Raw genomic sequence first — 23,159 nt, forward strand, 5'->3', positions numbered from 1 at the left:
GGGCCCCAAGGGCCCTTACTGGGCCAGGCGAGGAGCCGCAGCCTGCCCGGTGAGCCTGGCCTTGCGCCCGCCTTTTGTTCTTATCCTTTTACGTGGTCGCTCCCTGAGTGCTTCGGATTTTTCATGATGCGTCAAGATGGACAAGGACATGCACAGGAAACTCATAAGGGGTCCGTGCTGCGGCCGCAGCATTTGAGAGTGGCCGGGGCAGCGGTGGTAACAGGCGAATTAAAAGTCACTTCTTACGGCCCATCGCGTGGGCCGCTGTGTGTAAGGTGGTTAACAACCCTCGCATCCTCGGCGTCTGGGGCGTGAGTCCGCGTGGGCGCCCTCGGTGTTCCCGAACACCCCGCGGTGGCACCGTGTCCCCACGGGCGGGGCCCGACCGCAGGGGAGGAGCCCGCTCTAACTTTGTGAAGACATGTACGTGTCCTGTTTCAGAAGGGTCGGTGTGAGGGCATTTTACAAGGAGGACTCGAGCTGGCTAAATTTAGTGTCTGAAAAATGTCCAGTGCCCGACGGGGAGCTGCTGCCGCGGGCCGGGGGGCCGAGGCGGAGGGGAGCCGGCCGGGCTGCCGTGCCTCGGGTTCCGCGTCGGCAGACGGCCGGAGGCCACGCCGCGGGCTCGGCCGCCTGCCCCGGGCCGGCGTGCTCTCCCGGCCGCGTGGGCGTCCGCTCGGCGCGGCCCGGGGGCCGCCGGGTGTCGCTGCCCCCCTTCCGCGTTAGCGCAGCCACCCCGCAGCTCTCCCCGCGGCCCGCGCCGTTTTCTCTTTTGAGAACATTAGAGAAGATGAATCATGAGGCTAAAAAAAGGAAGCCTTTTTCTGATTTTCCCGTGTTTTTCCTACATTTTACAGTGAGTCTTAAGTTTCTGCTTCATCTGACTTTTTTGCAAGTTTGTTGTAATTATTTTCCTAAAGAGGCAGCATTGCTGTTGGCTTATGTCAGTCGTCCCCGACTTCCGTGACACGGCACCGGGAGCCGCGTCCCCTCACCCGGCCCCCGGCCCCCCGGCCGCCTGGGCGCTGTCTCCGCTGACGGCGTGGACGTTGCCACTCTGTCTCTCCAGTCTCCTCACGCCAGGCTCTGAGGTCGGCGTCAACGGAGCGTTCCGTCATCCTCTCACGTGGCAGGGTGGCAGAGGGGACCCTCGGGGAGTCCCGAGGGTGCTCGTCGCTGTCACAGGGCGGTGAGCGAGGACTGGTCTCGCACCCTCGGGGGTTCGTCTGTGTGGGTCACCGCTCGGAAGGTGGGCGAGTCACAGTCCTCACCCCTCCCCCGAGGGGTTCAGAGTCAGGAGAGGGGCACAGAGGTGGGGGGGGGGACACTGAGCACCCGGAGGCTGTGGCCGTGGGTGGCCGGAGTCGGCCTCTCTCTGGACGAGTGGGACCCGGGGTCTGGGGCGCAGGAGGGGCGGCGTGTGGGTGGCCCGGAGGAGAGCCCCCTCTTCGCTCTGCACCCACGCGCTGGGCCGGTTCGTTCGGCACCGAGCCCCGCGGGTGCCCCGAGAAGGAGGTGTGGGCTCTGTTTTAACTGCCTGAGTCGGCACGAGGAAATGCCGCGTCCGTAAAGGCCGACCTGGACACTCGTGGGGGCCCTGCGGGTCAGCCAGGCGCTGGGGTCTTACCGCTGACCCTCGCGGCTGTCCCGTGGGGAGCGGGGTGCGGACTCCTGGCCTCCCAGCGGGGAGCCTGGCGTCCCACCGCTTGTCCCCGTCCAGCCTCTCAGGACAGTCGTCCGCGTATTTCGCTCCTCTGTCCACTGAAGCAGACTCCTGCTTCCCAGCGATTACCTTTAGAAACGTGGCGCAAACAGCGGCCACTGCCCCCCGGCCGAGAGCGCGCAGATCGCAGACTGAGACTGCCTTTCGGCCGATTTGCGTGGGTCCAGTATCGCGACCTCTCTCTTGTACACGTGAAAACAGAGGCCTTGAAGACTGGGGGACACAAACCTGGGGTCACGGCACACTGCGGCACCTGTCGTGCCGGGGCTGCCTTTGCGCCCTCTGCCCCGTGGGACACGATTGTTGCAGTGGACGTCGGGGCAGGTGAGGGGCTCAGTTTTCTTCAGTGGCGTTGCTCCTTGGCGATCCGCCTGGGCGTTGTCTTGGGGGGCTGGGGCGTCAGGTGCCGGGAGGGACGGGGCTGTGGCATCGCAGTGACGCTCGGCAGACTTTTTCCCCAGGAAGGGAGGCTCGTGCTGCTGTCGGGCAGAGGTGTCGCTGGGGTCTTCGAGGTCTGACAGAGGGAGGGGGGCAGTGCGGGTGAGGCGCCGGGTGGCCAGGGCAGGGGGAGTGTGAGGGCGGCCGGGGCCAGGGGGGAGACGCCCAGGGGCCTGTGGGGCCTGGGGCAGGGGCTGCCGGGGAGCTCTGTCTGATTCTTAACTGCGCCTGTGTGTCCTTCTGGGAGATGAGCCGAGACAATTAAACGAGGTAAATATCATTATTTTCCTCGAGGTTTTAAAAAACAGAAACATGGATTTTTCCACAGACTGCAGTGGGGTGGGGGGCGGCCTGGCCACAATGACAGGAGACCGGCATTTCAAGGCCGCGGGGCTCAGACGTGTGTGGACTTCTGTCCCGCACGGAGGTGACACCCCAGCTAGGCGCAGGCAGGGGTCCCCCCGCTGGGCGAGGGTGTGACAGGCGTCCACTGCATGCGGCTGTCCCCCGGGGATTTCTCAGCCACCAGCACTGTGGCCTCTGCGGGAGCGTCTGGGTGATCTGATCCTCACAGCCTGACCTGCCCGGACCCCGCGGCGGCGTCCACCCTCGCCTCCCAGCCGGTGCCGGCTCCGTCCGTCCGCAGGTGCTCTGAGGCCCTGAGGTGCGGTCCCTCTGCGCGGGCGCTGACGCGGCTGCTTGGCTGCAGGCCAGGGCTCGGGTTCCCGGGCTGTCCCTCCCGCCGAGGTGGAGTGAGAGGGTCAGGGACGGTGCGATCGTGTCCTCCACTCCCCGCGGGGGCCGGGTGGGGGCGAAAAGGGCGCATGCGCCATCGTCACCCGGATACGTTTCAGCCATCTGGCCAATCGTCTTGGCCGTGAGCAGCAATCCAGACGACTCTGGCCGAATTTCGAGAAACTCGCTCGTTATGTGCTCCTTCAGAATGTAACTCTTTGGTGCATATCTGATGGTTACAAAAGAGGACGTGAATTTGGAGTTTACTGCCGATGAATAACTCGTTCCTTCGATGTGTTGATTTGTAAACTCCCAATGGGCCATGCACTGTGCTGCGTTACTCATGTTTCAGAAAATAAATTCGTTGCTGGAATAAGTGTCTGTGGAGGGAGATAAATGTTAAGTAAGTATCCAGACAATTAAGTTAGTGAAAAATTTGGGACTAATCTTCATAGCTCAGCTGTGGAGCAGTGCTGGTTGTGTGACGGGTGGCGACGGGGGTGATGTCGGGGGTGATGGGGGTGACATCGGGGGCAGGCCCCGAGGCGCCGGCGGGGCTTCGGCACAGGGTCCGGGGCAGGGCGCGCCTGGGGTGGCTCTGGGGCTTCGGGCCGAGCCCGCAGGACGGTGCGATTCCAGGCAGTGGCAGGGGCCTTCTTGGGTGGGAAGTCGGTCACCTGCTACCTGAGCGTGTCCTCCAGTCTGGTTCTGGTTAACGTGGACGGTTTTCCACGTTTAAGATCACGTGGACCTGGTAGGAATGCGTAAACTCCGGTTTGCCAAAGCGGACCTCGATCAGGCGCGAGGCTCGGGGTTCGCCTGTCCTGGAGCCCGCGGCCACGTCCCGCCCCGGGACCCACCGATCATCCTGTGTCCCCAAGAACAGAACTTACTGTATCAAAAGGTCTCAGACTGCAACGCCGTCTGGTCCTGCCCGTTTACAGACGGGGCATGAGGCCAGGCCCAGAGCCTCCCGACCCGGAGGGCGCTGGCCCCGGCTGCCCTGCCCGGCGAGCGCGCCCTGCGGCGGGGGCTGGAAGGGCTCCCGGGCCCCCTGCCGCCTTCGCCCCCGTCTCCCCGCCTGGAGCCTTCCTACACGCAGCTGCCGGGAGAGTCTTTCTGAAGCATTTTTATCACGTCGTTCTCCGCGGGCTGTGCGCCCTGTTGCCTTTCTGTGTTCCTGCCTGGCCCTTTGCAAAGCTGGAGGCGAAGTGTCGGCCCACTCGGCCCACTCGGCCCGAGCCTGCGACGTGGGCCCCGAGGGCCCCGAGTGCCCCTCGGCCATGGCCTCGTCGTACCCCAGGCCCTGCCCCGCCCCGGGCCCCGCCCCGCGGTCCTGCCTCCGGCCCCGCCCCTCGGCCCGGCCCCGCCCCACCCTGGGCCCCTCGGCCCGGCCCCGCCCCGGGCCCCGCCCCTCGCCCACCCCCCGCCCTGGGCCCCGCCCCTCGGCCGGGCCCCGCCCGCCCCGCCCTGGGCCCCGCCCCACCCTGGGCCCTGCCCCGCCCCAGGCCCCGCCCCGGGCCCCGCCCCTCGGCTCCGCCCCGCCCCGGGCCCCGCCCCCGCTCTGGGTCCCGCCCCACGGTCCTGCCTCCGGCCCCGCCCCGCGGCTCTGGCCCCGCCTCCGGCCCCCGCGCCCGGGAGCTCCCCCACCTCCTCACAACACGCTCAGTCCTCGACCCGTGTGCATTTCTCAGTCCTGTCGGACCCAAAACCCCCTTTCCTCCTGCCCCCCCATGCCGACGCCTTCGCGTCGTCGTTCCCTTGGCAACTGGCCACGTGGCTCTCACGTTCAGACGTCTCAGGGTCGGTCTCCCTGTCCAGCACAGGGGTCGTCACGCAGCGGTGGGGCAGGTTTATGAGAATACACGCGCCTCCCGCCAGCGCGGTCTAACGCTGTCCCCCGTTACGTCCCGAGGCGGCGCCGTCGCGGGGTTACGGGAGATCTGGGGGGGTCACGGCGGGTTCGAGGCACGTCGCTCCGCAGGTGCGGCCGCGGCCAGCGACTCTCGGGCGCCGCCTGTGGCTCTCGAGGCCACCAGCCCTCTCGCTGGTCATTCTCGCCTGGTGACCAGATGCGGGCGGCCCTCAGTGGCCGGGGGGCGGTGTCCGCAGGCCGGACGTTACCGTACAGAGGACCCAGTGTCCTGACCTAAGGCTGCGGGTCTTCGAAGGTCCTGTTTAGAGTCGCGTTTCTGATGGAGTCTGGTGGTGAAGTCGGGGCGGGGTGGGGGGTGGCAGCTGTAGGCGGCTCCCTGGGGCCCTGTGATCAGGACGTCGCTGTGTGGCTAGGACGTGGTTGGTAATCGTAGTCAGTTTGGGCGCTTTTCCCACTGGTGGAAAATGGAAAACGAAGGGATGCGTTTGCGTGTGAGCGGCCCCGGCGCTCCGTGGGTGGCCTTCTCAAACAGCTTCCCGGAGTTTCTAAAGACTTCTCCTTTCTTGCGTTTTCCTTCCCTGTTGCCTTGGAAAGTTGGGCGTTGCTCAGCTGTGACCACGCCCATCCCCCCTGCCGGCTGGGGCGGGGGGGGGGGCGGGGGGTGGTCCCCTGGCCCTGCCCCTGCCAGACTCCCGGTTTGTGCCAGGTGTGGCCTGGCCCTGTTCAGCTGTTCTTGCCTGGTTGGGCCAATTATTTCTTAAATTTCCTATCTTTTTCCATCTCAATTTTCACTCTCATTTTGTGGGGCTGCTACTTCAACTAATTTCCTAAGAAAATCAGAGGAGAGGTGGTGACTCTTCTGATCTTGCCGTCCGAGGCTCTGCGTTAGCTGCGTGGACGTCTCTCTGCTGCGCAGAGAATTCTAGGGGCGAAACGGTCTCGCCTAGGAACTTCGGAGGCCGCTTTCCTTCGTCCGCTGGGACTCGGGGTTTCTGCTGGACGTTCCGATTCCCGTATCTCCGTCGACCTGAGCTCCCCTCTCCACGCGTGTGGTTTCCTGCTTGTCGCGGCATCAGCGGTCACACGCCGTCGAGGGCGGGGTCGCCCCTCTCCAGAGCGGCGGGCGGTGTGGACGCGGACGCCCCGGGATGACGCGCCTTCTCTGGGCCGTGAACTCTTGTGTCGTTTTCTTTCATAGTCCCTGCCGTCTGGTTTTCCTGTGGTTCACTCAGTCTTTTCTTTCCCTTTTTCATTCCTTTTTTTTGTTTTCCCTGAAAATCTCTCGTTCTGGACGCAGGAGCTCTTCCGAGACTGATTCTTACTGTTGTGTGCCTTTTCTATGATATATTTTACATCTCTTACATTTTTGTTCTATGTCTTGGCAGATTTTCCAAGTATTACCTTCTAACACTGCCATAGAAGTTCTAATCTCAATGATCTTATTTTTTATTTCCAAGTCTCTTTTTATTGTTTCTCTCTCTCTTTTTTACAACATTTTACACGGCACGATGTCTTCTCAGTTTTCTTCGTGGAGATGAATTTGCCTTTTTTTTTTTCTTGTCAGAAATCTACTTTATCCTTGTGACATCGTCAGCTTGGGGTCTCCTGCTCTGTTCATTTGTCCCAAGTGATGCTCAGGACCCGGCAACTCAGGTGGCCCACGTGCTTTGTCCTCGACACAGCCCGAGGACCGAGTCGGGTCCTCCCTGGTGGACCGCAGGGCAGTTTCGATGAGGAAGGCTGTGGGTTTTGACGTCTTCGCGGGAGTCGCTGGCTGAAGCGAGGCCGTGGTGACAGAGCTCTGCTTGTCTCTGTGAGACACTTTCTCGTGCTCGTGTGGAAAAACCCAAAACGCGGTGCCGAAGGCGACCCAGAGTCCAGGGCCAGCCCAGCAAGGAGTAATGTTCATCCAAGGACACATTTTAGAAGAGCTCTACCACGAAGCAGTGAACGTTTACTTTTTACGTTTAAAATTATTAATAAAACTTCGCATCGTCCGTGTAAAACACTTGGCACTTCGCGGTCACAGGATGTCCTGAAATGTAAATTTTCATTCGTATGCATTCCTTTGTCACAGAGAACTATGAAGTGACGTTCCATAAAAACTTTCAAGCCTAAAACGTGTTACCTCAGGATGAAATTCTGTGCAGCGAACAGAGCGTCTATCGACTGCCGAAGGAGGAGGAGTCACAGCGTGAAACCTCTACCTGCCCATTCAGGTGTTTTAAACGGGGTTGGTTTGGGGCTGCCGGGCCAGCCGCAGGGGCGCGGTCTGCAGGTGGCGTGGATGGCCCGAGCGTGTGGCCCGAGTGCACAGGGTCGCTCAGGCACCCTGGAGACCGTGGCGATGGCGGTGATCACGGTGTCTGGGACATCCATCGCCCGCGGTGCCCCACAGTTGTCCGTGACCCTCTGTGAGGACTTGGGGCAGAGGCGATCGCGAGGGCTCTAGTTTGGGGAATCGGGAGTCTGGGTTTAGGGGGCAGAGACAACGCTGTAAGGGACCACTGGGGCCCAGGCCAGGCCCGCCGCACGGGAGGAAGGTGAGGCTGTGGGGTCCGTGGAGAGGTCTCAGGGTGGCTGGGACCCGGCTGTGGGGAGACACCGCACTGCCTTTCCATGCTGTCATTATCCGTGTTCGAGAAATGTGATTTTGGGAGAGTTACATCTTATTGAAGCAAAGGACGGTGTTACCAATTTCAAATGACACTTTTTGTGTATCGAGATGATGAGCCTCTGTTCAGATCCGATTCTGGGTAAAATTGGTCGAGTGCGAGGGGCTGTAATTGACCGTCTCGCTGGCGCGGGGGTCTCGCCGTGCGCGGCTGGAGGGGAGCACGGCAGAGAGGGCGGCCACGTACATGGCACCTCGAAACGGGGTTTTGTTGCGTGAGCGGGGCCCCTGTCGCGCAGGAAGCTTCTCCTCGCGGAGTTTGCTGGGTCCGTGAAGAACGGGAGACACAGAGACGTTGGTAAGCAGGGAGACACGTGGCCATTCGGGAGGGTGACAGATGCCGCAGGTGTCGTGCCGGCTCAGAGCACATGGACTGACCGGGGTGTCGGGCGCGCGTGAGGCGCGAGGGCCGCCTAGTCGGGCAGGGCCGAGAGGAGCCGCAGAGGGACCGTCGCGGTGCCTCGCGGACGATTTCCTCATTAAAAAAAAGCAAAACAGACAAAAAGACAGCGTCATAAAGTAAACAGTGTGTCTTTCAGAACACCGAGAGTGCCCCCGCGTCTGGCCAGGTGTCCGGCTTTGTCAGAAACGTCCTGTGTTAAGTCCTGTTGACGCCGATGGGACATGTACATCTTACAGCCCCCTCCTCGGAGGCCGACTTTGGGTCTCACGGTTCAACACGTCAGCGAGGGGCCAGCCACGGGCCTCCCCCAGAGCAGAGTGTGGTCCCTCACTGTAAGAGGTGGCTGCTCGTGGCTCTGGCCGGCCGGCATGGTCCTCACGTGGCTTGGACTGCAGAGGCGGGAGGCTCTCTGAAGAAAGAGGGAGAGCGGGGGCTTCATCACCGTGGTTTCTAGGGCCTTCCTCACTAACCTCCTCACTTCCTGTGCATCACTCCACCCAAAACTTACGTAAACTCCCGTTATGTACCTTTGGCACTTTGACGTTTCTTTCAAAACCCACTAACCTGTCTTCTGGCAGAATAACAAGTAGGAAGTAGCCGTCCGGGGCCCCGTGTCCTCCGTGTGGCTGTGGCCTGTGTTGTTTATCACTGGGCAGTGAAACCCGCCCGTGCGACTGGCCCTGCCGCACCAGCTCGTGGGCCCGGCGGGCGGACGGCACCTGAGACCTGTGACCCTGATTCCCCCAGAGACCACAGCGGGGCCTGGGCCGAAGCCACGCGGTCACGGATGCTGCTTATGGAACTTACCATCTAAAAAGCGTGTACCAAAATCCACCTGGAGATCCACTGAACCTTTTCAAAGCAAAGTGCAGCTTCGGGAAGAAATGATGCGCGTCGCGGTACCCGGGCGATTCCCAGCGCCGTGGCTGTTGCTTACCTGAGCTGACGGTGACCGGGGGCAGTGAGCGAGTCTCACTGGCGACTTCGAGTTGGCGTTTAGAAAGCGTGTGAGGAAGGCTGAGTGTCGCAGAAGGGACTTGGAAGTCAGGGCACAACGAGTGGGTCCCGCCTCCTCCCCCCAGATTTCAACCCGAATCTCTGTACTTTTGTCTGTGTTTCTACTGGGGTTTTGTGTACGCATTTATTTGAAACGTAATTCAATCGTCCTGCAAATGGTAACGTGAACTGTGAGGTTTTCAAGGGCTCTTGGGGGCCGCGCGGATTTGAAAGCTGGGGGACTGTAAGTGCTGTGTCTGGTAGGGGCCCCGTTTCGCTTTTGTATGTAAGTCCTTCGTTGAGAGTATTCTTAAGCCTGTTACGCCATGGATGCAAAAAGGAGGAGATCATTCACCCGGGGACCGTCACGGCACGGGCCCCACTATCGGCCGCGGCGGCGTCTGCTGATTCCCGCACCAGGAACAAAGTCATCAGTTGCCGAGTCCACGGCGTTTGATGTCGTTGCCGTGACGCTGACAGGGACGTGCAGCCGGTTCTAGGGGCAGGTCGGTGTCGTTCTGTATTAGGTTCTAAGTGACACTAAAAAAAAAAAAAAAAAAAAAAAAGCCCCGAAACGCCAGGGGCCTGTGGAGGGAAGTTAACTTTTCCAGACTACGAACAAGGGCCACGTGTGGGACCCCTTGGGCCCTGTGGAAGTTCCTCGGGGGACGTGGCTGCTTCCGCCCTGCTGCTCGGCCGTCCTGAGCCGTGTGCCCCACCTCATCCGGCTGCCTGTCCGTCTGCAGCCAGCAGCAAGGGCGACAGAGACGGGGACACTTCCCGGCGTTAAGTCGCACAACACCTCTCCTGACATCTCGCCGCTCAAACTGAGTCAAGCGGCCGTTCCTGTCTGCAGGGTAAGCTGGAGAGGCACCTTCGTTCTCGAGCTGGGATGTGCGAACTTCTTCCATAAAAGGTCTGATAATAGATAGCGCAGGCTGTGCCGGTCTGCCGGGGCCACACGCAAAGGGAGCGCACGCCACGTGCCTGTGAAACCACGGCACCGAGAGCTCAATTCTGCGTTACTTCACGTGTCATGAAACATCAGTATCCTGAGTTTCCCCCAATCATTTAACAATGTAAAAACAATGTTTAGCTTTGGGGCTGTGTAAAAACAGGCAGTGGTGATGAGCCTGCTGGTGAATTTGCCAGTTCATCCTAGAGCCATGCGTCCTGATGGAACTCAAGGGTTCTTGAAACAAAAAGGACTTCACGTACTGGTAAGAGTTTCAGTCAATCGAGAGGTGTAACAATTGTAAGCATATGCAGCACACGTCGATGGCACCGAGGGGAGACATAAGCAGCCCCGCAGAAATGGGGGGACACGTCAGCCACCCATGTTCACAGCAGAGCAAACCGGAGTGGGGCTTTGAGCCCCTGAGGCCACCAGACCTGAGACGCGGGCAGGCTCGCCACCCGACGGCACTGCACGCCCTTCCAGCCCTCAGCGCCGCCCTTCAGCGTGAGACGCCGGGCCGCCTCACACGTCTTTATAACTTTCCGAAGAGTGACATAAACACCAGGTAATGAAACCAGCAATAATGGAAAGAAAACGAAGATCACAAGTCTGGGGAAACGAGGCAGCGAGCTTCTGGATGACCGCAGAGGCAGAGAAGAAATCACGAGGGAAATGAGAAAATGCCAGAGACACATGAAAACAAGGCACGTGACCCTGGCACAGGACAGAGATCTCGACGAACGGAACGGAGCTGTGAGGTCAGGAGCAGCCCTAACACTTGCCGCCGGTGGTTTTTGACAGGGGTGCCGAGTTTATTCCGTGGAGAAAGACTAGCAACTTCAACAAATGGTGCTGGGAAGACCGGCCGTCCACGTGCAAAGGCACGAAGCTGCAGCCTTACCTCGCACCGCGCACCGACACTAACTCAGAATGGGTCAAATCCCATCGTACGGGCTGAAAACTCTCAGGAGACCTAGGGGCAAACCCTTATGACCTTGGATCTGCCAGTGCTTTCTTAAATATGACACCAAAAGCACAGGCGTGAAAGACAAAATAGATAAATTGGACCTTGTTTACATTATAAAGAAACTTCTTTGCATAAAGGGCACCATCAAGAAAGTAAAAAGACCAATTGAAAATATTTGCAAATCATATATCTAGTAAGGTTTTAATGTTTGTACATTAAATAATTATATAAATTGTATGAATAATTGCTACAACTCAACCACAAAAAGGCAAACCACCCGATTAAAAATGAGCAAAGGACATTAATTGCCGTTTCTTCGGAGTGATACACAAATGGTCAGCACACAGCCATGAAAAGATGCTCCGTGTCACCGACATCAGGGAAATGCAAACCCAAACCACAGTGCAATACCACCTCGCAGCTACCTGCCGTGATGGCGAAGTCAAACAACAAAACAGGTAACGCCCCAAAACAACAGCACAGGGGAATGACTTCTGCGGGGTGTTTTCCAGGTGGCGGGAAGCTGGAATGATCGTCCACCACTGCTGGGAATGGGCGTGGTTCAGCTGGCCAGGAAGCTCCCGGCCCTTCCACACCCAGGTGCATCCCTCAGGGTGTCTGCGGGGGCGAGGGAAGCCTCGCTCACCGTGCCCCGAAGGGGAAACAAGCCGTGCCCGTCCGTGAACGTGGTCTGTCCCCACACCGGAATTTTATTCAGCCTCCAAAAACAGTGACCTTCGGGCACAGGCCACAGCATGGCGAACCTGGAAGGCAGCAGGCCAAGTGGAGTGAGGGCAGCAATGCGGGTGCCGGACATCAGCGCCCTGCAGCCCCTGGCGCAGCGGGCGGTGGGGGTGGCCCGTGTGAGAAGGGAGGCGGGTCGGAGGGGGGACCACTGCTCGGATGGGCACAGTCTCTGTCTTGGGCGCTGACAATTTCGGGAATCGTGCTGCCAATGCACTTGCGAGGGTCATTAATGCCCCTGCACGACACACCTGTGACGGATAAAACGGTGCATTTCATGTTATTCACATTTCGCCGTCAACAGGAAGGTGTGGACGCCGTCTGTGTGGGTGCGGATGCCGCGGGGGTGTGAGTGGGTGTGCAGATGCTGTGAGTGAGTGTGAGTGTGGGTGCGGTTGCCATCTGTGTGGGTGCTGCAGCCGTCCTGCGTGGGTGGGCGGGGACGCGGTGCAGAACGCCCTCCCTCCAGGCGGCTGTTTGTGACTCAGGTCTTTGTCCACCTGCGTCTTGGTTTCCTGCGTCTTCTGGTCATTCGTGCAGAATTCATGTTTGTGAAGCTTCCGGGACGGTTTTCAGGCTGAGACCTTTGGGAGGTGGCTCCTGAGCCGTCCACACCGCCGCACGGATTATGGGGGTGGGGCAGGGCAGGGGCGGGGGCGGGTCCCGGGGTGCAGGGGCCCCCGGGGGACGGGGCAGGGCGGGGCCCCCAGCACCTCCCCAGCACCTCCCCCAGGGCGGGCGCTGGCGCCAGCTGGTGCTGCCACGTGATGCCAGGCTCCTTTTTATTTTTATTTTTCAAAGAGAAGCTGGGAATTAGTCCGTTCTTCTGGTGCGTGCACGAGACAGCGTGTAATTTCCGTTGTTGGCGACTCGTTTGCTGTTGCTCGTCAACCCTCGGTGGGGCGTCAAAAGCCCCTGTGCGTCCAGAAGTGGCCAGAAGTCGCGGGCTGTGCCCACGCCGCTGGGGAGCAGCTCCTGAGGGAGACGCGGGGCCGGCTCCCCACTTCCTGGAGTGTAGACGGTCCCTGGGCGTGGACGCGGTTTCTGCTTCGATTCACACTGCGCTGGAATCGTGGTGTTATGCACACTGATTTTTCTAGACACGCACCATGAAGAATGCTGTGAAAGCCTCACTTATTACTCCAAGTAAGAGGTCGCCTCCTGGCCCAGGTCTTCGCTGCCAGTTGCCAGGTCAGCGGTGGTGGACAGTGGGAGACCGCGGGGGCTGGCGGCTCTCCCTGGCCCGCTGCCCACAGAGCAGGGCCTCCGCACGCGGGGCCTCCGGCTACAGCTCGGTGTGGAGCAGCCTGTGTGACTATGGCACGCGGGGCTGGCGGCCAGGTGAGGCTGTGAAGCCCTCAGGCCCTCGGCTCAGGTGCCGTGTGACGCGTCTCCTCTGGGCCCTGCTGGGCTTTGTCCTCAAGGGCCAAGCCCCAGCGGGTCCTGGGACGCGAGTGAGTAAAGCGAGGTGGACGCTGGCATCTCAAGGAACACTGCTCAGAGGAACGGGCTGGTGCCGCACGGTCCACCTCCGTGAGCCCCCGAGAGCCATCCGTTCACGGAACACAGCGGGCAGAGGGGTCGCTTCCTGTCACCTGGGCCGCCGTGATGGGCCACACGGACCGGGTGCTCACGGCCCGAGACCTTCGCTTCCTGCCGCTGGCAGGCTGCCCATCTGAGGTCAAGGTGCCAGCAGACCTAGCGTCCCCCGAGGCCCGCCTCCCGCCTCCTTGCACGTGACCTGCATGTCCCCCATGACGAGTGATGGTGGCATCATTTCATGTGCTTATTGGCCATTCATGTATCTTTTTTGGAAAAATATCTGCTCAGGCCCTTAGACGCCTTTGTGAGCTGGGGTTCCAAAGATCGTTTCCGTTGCGTTTAGGGGTCCTCCGCGTATTTTGGATACCGGTCCCTTACCAGATACGTGGTTTGCGACTTCTCTCCCAGTCCGTGGGGTGACGTTGGACTTTGTACTCCGCATTGTACTTTGATATGTACGCGAAAGTTTGATGTTTCCACACTATGTTTTTTCTAAGAGTTTTATACTTTTAGTTCTTTGATCCATTCGGAGTTCATTTTTTAACGTGGTATAAAGTTTTGCTAGCAACAACTTCTCTGTTTTGAGAATTTCCTTCTTTTTTTTTTTTTTTTGTCTCCACTTTTGAAAAGTAGTTTTGCTTAACGTAAGGTTCTTCGCTGACAGTTTCGTGTTTCAGCACTTTGAAAATGTCATCCTGCTTTCTGCTGAGCTGGTGTCCTGTGGGATGTCAGCTGTTAACCTTCTCCGGGTCCCCTGCGCGTGACAGATCGTCTCCCTGCTTCTTTCGAGATCTCTTGGCCTTTGAATTTGGCGTTAGGGGTGTCCGGATACAGGTCTCTGCCATTCACCCTGCCTGGAGTCAGTCGAGCCTCCTCTTGGTTTGCAGACTGTTTTCTCATCAAATTTCGGGCAATTCGTTTTCAGCCGTTGTTTCTTTGAGCACTTTCCCGCTCCGTTCTGCACCGCGCCCCTCTTTTCCGGCACGCCCCTCCCGAGCGCGGGGATTTGCCGGGCGACGACGTCCCACTCTGGCCCCTTCCCCTCTGCTCGGCGGAGCAGGTCACCTCCATCGCAGCGTCTCGGGTGAGCTCGTTCTTCTGCCGGTTTGAACCTGCTGTTGAGGTTTTTCTTTTTCTTTTTTCTTTTTTTTTAAACTTTCGAGATTGGCTTTTTAGCTTTATTTGTGTTTATTTTTGAATTGTTCAGTTACAGTTGACGCTTGGGATTATTCTGTATCCGATTTGGGTGTACAGCACTGTGGCCCAGACGCCCACACACGCAGTTCACAGGGCGACCTCCGGCCAGCCCAGCACGCACCTGGACCCGCCACGGCCCCCGACATCACCGGCACTGCTCCTCGTAACTCCCCTGCCCCCGCCAGCCACCTCCCCCCCCAGACGCCAGTTCATTCTCTGAGTCTGAGTCTGTCTGTTTGTTTGTCCCTTAGAGTCCACGTATAAGTGAGTTCGCAGGGCGTTTGCCTTCCTCTGTGTGATACTTCGCCCAGCACAGGGCCCTCCGGGTCCATCCGTGTCGTCCCAGACGCTAAGATTTCGTGCTTTCCGCGGCTGGGTAGCATTCCGCTGAGTACAGGTACCACCTCTTCTTTATCCAGCCGTCTGTCGATGGGCACCCGGGTTGCTTCCATGTCTTGGCTACTGTAAATCACACTGCAGTGACCATGGGGGTGCGTAGGTCTTTCATAATTAGAGTTTTGGATTTCTCTGGGTAAATACTGGGTCATCGGTAGCTGTATTTTTAATTTTTTGAGGAAGCTCCGTACAGTTTTCCCTAGTGGCTGCACCAATTGGCAACCCCTCCAGCAGTGCGCGAGGGGTCCCTTTCCTCCACGTCCTCGTCAGCGTTGGTACTTTGTTGATTTATCGATGTTGTCATTCTGACAGGTGTGAGTGGCATCTCATTGCGGTTTGAATTTGCATTTCTCTGATGGTGAATTTTTAATTTCAGTTACTGTACTTGTCAAGATAATAATTTCCGTGTAGTTTCTTTTCTTCTACACTTTTTATGTCTTTATTGATACTCTCGGGGTGATGACACCTCGCCGGTTACTAAGTATGGTTTCCCGTCGTTCTTTGGACACGTTTGTGTTGGAGTCTCTGTTATGATGACGCAGCTCGGTTCCCTCGGGGGCGGACGCTGCGCCTGGTCATCTTTCTCTGTGTGAACCTCACACTATCCTGCGCTGAAACTGGACATTTTGGACGATGTGGCGTGGGAACCCCGGATCTGCTCTCCCCGCTGGGGCTCGCTGTCAGTTTATTCATCTGTTTGCTTGTTCAATTTTGGGGGCGCTTGCTGGACTATCTTAGTGACGTCTGCACCCCCTGCAGTGCGAAGCTTCTAAGGACCCGGCCCCATCACCGTCACCCAGATGGCGGCGGCGTCGTGGGTCCTGCTTGGCTGTGTCTTTTCCTCTCTCCCTTCACGATCCTTCTGCCCCTGGGGCCACGGCCAGTGGTGGCCCCGCCGCTCCGCGGCTGCCACTCCGCTGTTGTCCGCGGTGCCCAGGGGCCTGACCCTGACTGTCCACCGCCTGATCCGCGTGTCGTGGGCCCCATGTCAGCGTCGGTTTTTGAGGTCAGCCCTTGGGGGTTCGTTCTGGCCCCAGGCGCCTTCCTCTGCCTCTTCCCGGTGGTGTTACCTGCCTCCAGGTAAACTCGTCGCCCCGAGATGGCCCATCCTCGTCTGTGCTGCTTCTCCCCCGAATGTCCCCGGTCTCGAGGGAGCCCCTGGGCTTTCGCTCCTCGTCGGCTCCTTCACGGAGCGCTGGGTCCTCTGTCATCACGGCCGGGCTGTCCTTTGGCGCAGGATCTCCACGCCGGAGCCGGACCAGCCGGCTGCTCTGAGCGCTGGCAGCCACAACTGTGCCTCGTCTCCTCGGCTTGCCGCTTGTCTCAGTGATGAGCTTGAGCTGCTGTCACCAACGGCACCGACCGAGAGGCTGAGCTAAGAGGGGTCCGTTTCTCGGGTCTGTTTCTCGCGGTGCTGGAGGCTGGAGCCTGGAGCCTGGAGCCTGAGGTCTGCGGTGCTGGCGTGGTCCGTTTCCTGATGCTGGTGCGTGTCCTGGGTTTGCCAGCATGTGGCTTTGTCTGATGCATGTGTGTGTGGGGGAGTCAGGTAGATAGATATCTCATTTCTTCTTTTTCTGAGGTGATTAACCCCATCATGGGGGTTCCACCCCAGACCTCATCTAAACCGATCACCTCCCGAAGACCCCACCAGTTACTACATCACACTGAAGATGAGGGCTTCGACGTATAAACGGGGGACACAAGCAGCAGTCCGTGGTGCCTGCCTTACAGAACCCTGGTCCTCTGCGTGAGTGGGGGCGAGGACAGTGGGGTGCCAGTGAGGTCGGCTTTGGCCCCTGGCATAGAGCTTCTGCCCTGTTAGTGGGCACTGGGTGGAAGAAAGATGCTCCCAGCCTCTGGGTGGCCCTCAGCAGGCCATCAGCCCCTGCAGCCCAAGTCTGGGGAGTGAGGGGTGCCAGTGGCCTGGGCCTCCTGGCGAGGTGCTCACAGGAGCCCCGTCTTGCTGGCCGTGCCCACCCGGAGTGCGGCTTCTGATATGCCGGGCTGGGGGCCGTGGCTTGTGTTTATGGAGGTTGTGTTTACTGTGGGCTATTTTTACTGAGATTTAGTGAATTTTCTTGAATAACTCTTTCTCCAGTTGTTGCATGTCCTTAGCAGAATTTCCAGACTTTGGATGGTTGCTTTTTTTTTTTTTTTAAATGCTTACAGCACCTGGTCTTCCCAGGCGGTCTCCCATCCAGGTACTAACCAGCCCCGACCCTGCTTAGCTTCCGAGATCAGACAGGATCAGGCTTGTTCAGGGTGGCGTGGCCGTAGGCAGTGGTTTCTTTTTTGTGGCTGTCTCAGGGGGGAGCCGTCCACGAAGCTCCTCACAGCCTGGCCTGCAGGTGGGACCCCAGTTCACGGATGAGGGGACCTGGCCGGTCACAGCATACTGATCGGGGAAGTGTGAATTAAAACATCAGTTGCAGTTTTACGCCTGTCATGGTCACAGAAGTGAAAGAGCTAATTATCCAGACAGCGCTGAGCCGTGGGAGACAACAGCTCACATGTCACCCGCCAAGAGCAGGTGAAGCCGCGGCGAGGGCGACGTGGCCGTGTCCGGCAGCCCGCGAATGTCACCTTTGTGTGTCCGTCCTCGCGGACGCCTTACACACGTGCCCAAGGATGTGTGATGTTTCTGGGCCACCGCCGACTTACACGGCATGCGGAAGGGTTGCCATGTAGAGACGGCGGGGGGGGGGGCGGGGCGGCAGCACGGTGAGGGTCATGTCGTGGGTGTCATCCTGCGCCCTGGAACCCGCCGTCATAGCGTTTGTGGTTACAGACCGGGAACGCATCCCAGCATGGCACTGGCCGCATCCAAGGTGCGTGACGCTGGTGTCTGGAGGGGACGGCAAGGTTGGCCGCTGCCGAGCGAGGCTTGGCCGCACCCCCGCGGGCGTGGGGATCCCCTCTGTGGGAACCCCATCCCCAGCCCTGTGCCATCTGTGCGTCTTCCCTCCGAACCGCTTACAGCATCGTAGATGTTCACCGTGACGCTCACGCAGGGAAAACCGTCACTCCGCTCGCGACCTTTGTGCTGCTGCTGCCGTCATGGTCTGCAGCGCTCGTCACGAAGCCGGACGACATGCGCTGACCACCGTTGCGCGCCCGCGAGGCCAGCACACCGCTGTCCGCTGCGGCACCGCGGAGCACTCGAAAACTGTCTCTCAAAACTTCAGGCTTAAATTCTTAGGATGACTTAAAAATGTACAATTCGTGAAACACCTCGTGTTGTTTTATGCATCGGGCTACGTCTGAGTCAGCAGGGCGGGCGCCCTGCGTGGGGTCGACTCAGGTCCAGATGTGGGCGTTGGCCGGGCACATGTGACGTGGGGCCCCGCACCCTTCTACCCCGGGGCGTGCGTCCCGGGCTGTCGGGACAGTGCCGAGGGGTCATTCTGAGCGCAGAGGGGGTGGCATTGGTGGTGAGGGCGGCTCCTGGCATGTCCTGGGTGGTTGCCGTGGGTGTCCATGGCCGGTGAACAGATAGACCCCCGGGAGAATCAGCACAAGGGTCTTTTAAGGCAAACGGCGATCAACAGAAATCCAGGAAACAATTTGGAAGTTGGGGTTCCAGGAGCGGAAGGCTGACGGGGTCCCCATGGGGCCTCAGTGGAGGCGTCGGCTTCTCGTGGTTCCGTGTGGGGAGCCGGAGAGGGACCCTGGCCGGGGCATGGTCAGCCCCATGGGACGAGGTCTGTCCTCAGCCTTGAATGCAGGAAAGGGGAACGTGGTGCCCGGTGAAGTGACGCAGCAGACCGGCCCGTGAGCCGTGATGTTTGGATCAGGTTTTCTGTTTGTTTTGAACTTACACGTGACTTTGGAGGAAGTTCGGGGAGGAGCAGGACTGGATCAGCAGCTCCGTAGGTTAGGGACTCGTGGCGGGAGCCATGTGGGGACCTGAGCGAGTCAGGAGTGTCACCCTTCCGCGGTGCAGGCAGATCACAGGGCCACGAACAGCGAGAGCCCCACCTGTGCCCTCCAGGCACGCGAGCCTGTCCCACTCTGGGTCAGGGAGCACAGCCGCATGGCGGCAGCAGCTGCTGACATGTCTTCGGCGACCGCCGCGGCCTCCTGGATCGTGACAGAAAACGTAGTGTGTGTGGCGGCAGCCCCCCCACTGGCTGCGGCCATGCCGGCCGGGTTCCCACAGCAGGGGTGGCCGTCACCAAGCCAGCTCTGCAGGGGCAGCGTCCCCGTGGTGGGAGCGGGGTACCGCAGGGCGCCTCGCTGTGGGTGGGCGTTGCATTGCCGGCGACAGGCCCCCTTGTTCCTGGGTGGTTGCTGAGCGCCCCTTCTGGGCGTTCCTGGGTGTTTTCTGGTAGAGTCGAGTCTGCTCGTTCCGGCGGAGAAGGTTTGGTGGGGTCCCGCGTGTTCCGATTCGTTGCACAGCACCGGCCGGGAAGGCGGGCCTGGGGGCATGGGCCTGGGGACACGCAACCTGCACCCTGAGGCCTGTGGGTGTTTCTCATTGTGTCTCCACGTCACTCGCGGTGTCTCGGGGTGGGGGGTGCCCCTGTCCAGCGTGGACATCCTTGGGGATGTGCGTGTGTGCGTTAGGGTTACATGGGAGGGGGGTGTCACGTCTCCATGTCATTGTGCTGTGCGATTTCAAAAGCTTGTTTCAACCCAGGTAGGAAATACATGTATGTAACTTTTTTTTTGACTTCTGGTATTGAGTGGGTTTCATTTACATAACAATAAGTCATATATTTGTTAAAGATTTTACTAGTATTTCTTTGTATTAATACTTCATATTTATGATTAATAAGTACTACATTGTTTGGTATAATATACCAAATAGTGTCAAACTCACGAATTGGCGAAATTAATTAGAATGAAACTTTCGTGTTCAAAACTTTTGCTTATGTTTTCTGCAGTGTCTAAAGGCTGTTACCATTTTTTTCTTGTTATTTCTTGACTCTGGTTAATAAAGAGGCTTGATTGCTAGTGATCCTCATCGAAGGATAAAGACTATCAAAGGAAATGGTCAATGTCACCTCACTTTTCTGACTCAAAGCACTTCAAACCGCAGACAACGAGTGACGACCCGGAAGTGCGCAGGGAGGCGCTGCGGTTCGTTGCTCAGTGTCACTTCCGCCCAAGGGTCGGAGGAACCACGTTGTCCCCGGACAGTGGACGGTGGAGGGTGACGGGAACGCAGGAGCAGCCGCCACAGGAAGGGAGGAGGTTCACTTCTCTGTGACACGGCGTCTCGCTTGAACGCTGCACGCCAGGCTCAGGAATTAAGTTACTTCTTGGGGCCAAACAACACACACACACACACACACTACACACACACAGTTGGTGTAAGGCCCATGTAATTGTTGCTATGGGAACTAAAACCTCATTTCTTGACATGTGTTTGTTAGAATTTTCCGCAGCAAGAATTGTTGAACCCAGTTTTTGTGCTGATTGTATTTGCTCGTTTAAAAGGAAAGGTCGCCTGCGGCGGGAGGGCCTGGCTCCTGCCTCCGGAGCCCCCCACGGGCTCCCCACGGCCGGCGGCGTCTGGACGGGCTCCCAGCTAGAATTCCTCCCTCAGACCCTGCGAGGCTCCGGACTGGCTCTGGGGTTGATGTCACATGCTGAAGGGTCACCAGACTCTTTTACTTACAAATACCCCCAAATATTATAATATTAAGATTTCGTGTTATTTCACGTGAATAAATATTTTAAGGTTAACCATCCTCGATTATTAGTCTCTGCACTACTTGATTTTAAATACTTCAGCTGTTGATGAAAATAGTTGAGAAGTAAACTTGGGTTAGATGATTGTCATGGAAATTCTGATCAGCACGGGGCGGGGGGCGGGGCGGGGGGGGAACCCGGGACACAGCCGACGCACTGCGGCCCAGAGGCCGGGCCGCAGGGCCGCGGTCCAGGGCGCATGCGCCGCCCGCCGTCTCGCTCGCCACTTCCGCCCCGTCGCGCTGCTCTCGGGAATTTACTGTCTGCCAATCCCACGCCGATCTAGAATACTTTAAGGCACATCAACATTTCTTAGACCCAGTTCTCCTCAACGACACTTTTGAGGTCTGTCCAGACCGCCGGCAGCTTTCACTGTGCTGTCAGCTGTCGGGGACCGGAAATAAGGTGTGCGCCCCAAACGCCGCAGCGCACCCCGGGGCTCGGAGACCGCGCTCGCTGGGCTGGAGCGAGCCGGCCGTGACCGTCGGAGCGTCGTCGCTGCCCGCGTGGCCGAGGCCGCGCAGGTCACGGCGCAGGTCACGGCGCAGGTCACGGCGCAGGTCACGGCGCAGGTCACGGCGCAGGTCACGGCGCACGCGCTGCGCGGCGTCTGCTTACCCCGGGAGCCGTCGGCTGCCGCGAACCTCCCCAGCTCCTTCGCCTCGTCCCGGACACTGGCCAGCGCGGCCCTGTGCGGCCGCTGAGGGCTGCCGAAGTCGAACAAACTTCTCATTGCTGAAAATATCACCGACTATTTCCTGCTCCCTCTCTGTTCCCTTGGAAACGGAGTGAGAACGCTGCGCAGGGCGTAGGAATGCCAGTCAGCACGTCTTTCGTTTGTCTTGGTTTCGTCTTTGTTTTCATAGTTTTAAAGTAATTTTGTAATAACCGTACACACAGGGAGCGATCACCCGGGACTGTTTTCTGAGTTTGAAAAGCGGGGTGCAGAAGACACGTAGTTTCTTGACGTTTCGAATGCGAGAGGGGATTTGTTTTTTTACTTTATCTGACCATAGTGGCCTTTAAACTGTTAATAGGATTTAGCTGAGTAAATTTGAAGATCTAATGGGCTCCGTGGAACGAGTCGCATCTCGTCCAGCAAGCGGACGGCCACTGCTGACGCGAGGAGGCGTTTCTGAAACGCAGGACGAGGAGGCCACAAGCTCCGAGGGCGGACGGGGCGGCTGGAGCGGGGCGGGGAGCGGAGAGCGGTGGGTGGCGCTAGTCGCTGCCTCCGTCCTGCGGGGTGATGGGGCGGGGAGCACTTCTGCAGGCCTCCCGGACCCGCGTGCTAGCTGAGGTTCCCTCTGTTTTCACAAAACTGGGGTGCTCGCTCTTGCAACGCATCAAGGTTTTTCTTGTCTTTTTTACGGTGCACACGGGGGAGTTAGTCTCCTGACCCGCAGTTTCATCTGCGTGTTCCCCAGAGCCGCGTTCGTCTGAGCATGTGTGAGTGGTGTGGCCTTCCCCCACGTGGGGGGCGCACAGGTCACCCAGCCAGCGTCACCGCGGTCACAGCATGGGGCGGCCCAGGGCGCCCATCTCGGTGCTGACGGAGGTAATGGCGCTGGAGAGCACTCGTTTTGGCTCCCAGTCCCTTGCTTTCAACATAATTGAAAGAGGACGTAATGGCGTTACCAACTAATTAATGAAAACACTTTCCGAGGATCGATACGCAGTGATTCCTGAAGAGGTTCCGAGAAGCGACGCCGTGAGCAAGGCTTACGTCCTGCCGCCTGCTGATTGATCTGCGTTTCTCGGTGCTCATGCGACTAAAAAAGTCACTGGTGCCAACTCTTCCCTTCCCTGAGAAGTAATATTTATCCCTGAGGACACTAACGAATTGGGAAAAATCTCTATCCATCTCACTGAGGGTACATTTCCAATTAAACGTTAATGCTTATGTTTAATACTCATTCATCAGAATTTGTAATACGTTTATATCTTAGGGTCAATTATGCACCTCCAAGAATAATGATAATTTAGCCAAGTAAAAATGTTTTTATCATTTAGAATCCTTATGTGAAAATTACTAAGTACCTTTCCGATCGTCTGTGCGTCTGTGTGTGTGTGTACGCGTGTGTATGCCCGCGTACATGTGTGTGTACATGTGTGTATGCCTTGTACATGTACGTACACACACAGAGGACGCCTTTTGAACCTGAACATGTGGTACAGTGGGATTCCGTTCTGTGGGGGGCAATGGGGTGGAAATAGGGTTCAAGGTCAAAAACGGACGTGTGGTGTTTCAGACCATCGAGGACACCCTTGTTCCAAGCTTCTGACCGGGCGGAGGTCGGTGTGAGCTGGGATGGCATCCAGGCGCCAGGCGGGGGGCAGACTTCTCTGTCCTCGACCTGCCTCTGGGTGGGGGTGGAGGCGGGTGTCGGGCTCTGCGTCACAATGTGACCAGGACTGCGATAGCCTCGTCGGTCTCGCCCTGTTCTCTGCTTCGTTTGGTCATCGGCGTGGCCGCAGAACTTGCGTGTGGTGTTGGACACAGCAGCAGGCCCTTTCATGTCGGGCTCACGACTTCCCTTCACGAGGCCAACCGCGCTGCTGGCTGCCGCTTTGTCCCCACCCGACACAGTCATGCCGTCTCGAGGTGACTCTTCCTGTGGAACGGCTGTCGTGTGGTCCCCTAAGACCAGCGGCAGGCAGGGCCAGGTGCCCGCCGCTCCCTGCCGCCTGCCCTCGTGGCCGCGGGTCTGGTGCCAGCCCCCGTCTGGGTGACATGCTGGTGCGAGGTGGTTTTAGGAGCCGCCCACGGTGTGGGCGTTTGGCCTCGGGTTCCGCTGAGTGAGCTCTTCTCA

At 58.7% G+C, this 23,159-nt stretch overlaps 1 protein-coding gene and 1 pseudogene across 3 annotated transcripts in view; one reads left to right on the forward strand and one right to left on the reverse strand.

Moving 5' to 3' along the window:
* The window catches only part of DLGAP2 (DLG associated protein 2), a 228,210-nt gene that overhangs the window by 10,279 nt on the left and 194,772 nt on the right, over positions 1-23,159 (forward strand). The gene's annotated exons all lie outside the window — the stretch shown is intronic.
* On the reverse strand, positions 16,810-16,928 carry LOC118609490 (annotated as a pseudogene).

The sequence above is a fragment of the Rousettus aegyptiacus genome, unplaced genomic scaffold (assembly GCF_014176215.1).
Source record: "Rousettus aegyptiacus isolate mRouAeg1 unplaced genomic scaffold, mRouAeg1.p scaffold_m13_p_11, whole genome shotgun sequence".
Lineage (NCBI taxonomy): Eukaryota > Metazoa > Chordata > Mammalia > Chiroptera > Pteropodidae > Rousettus > Rousettus aegyptiacus.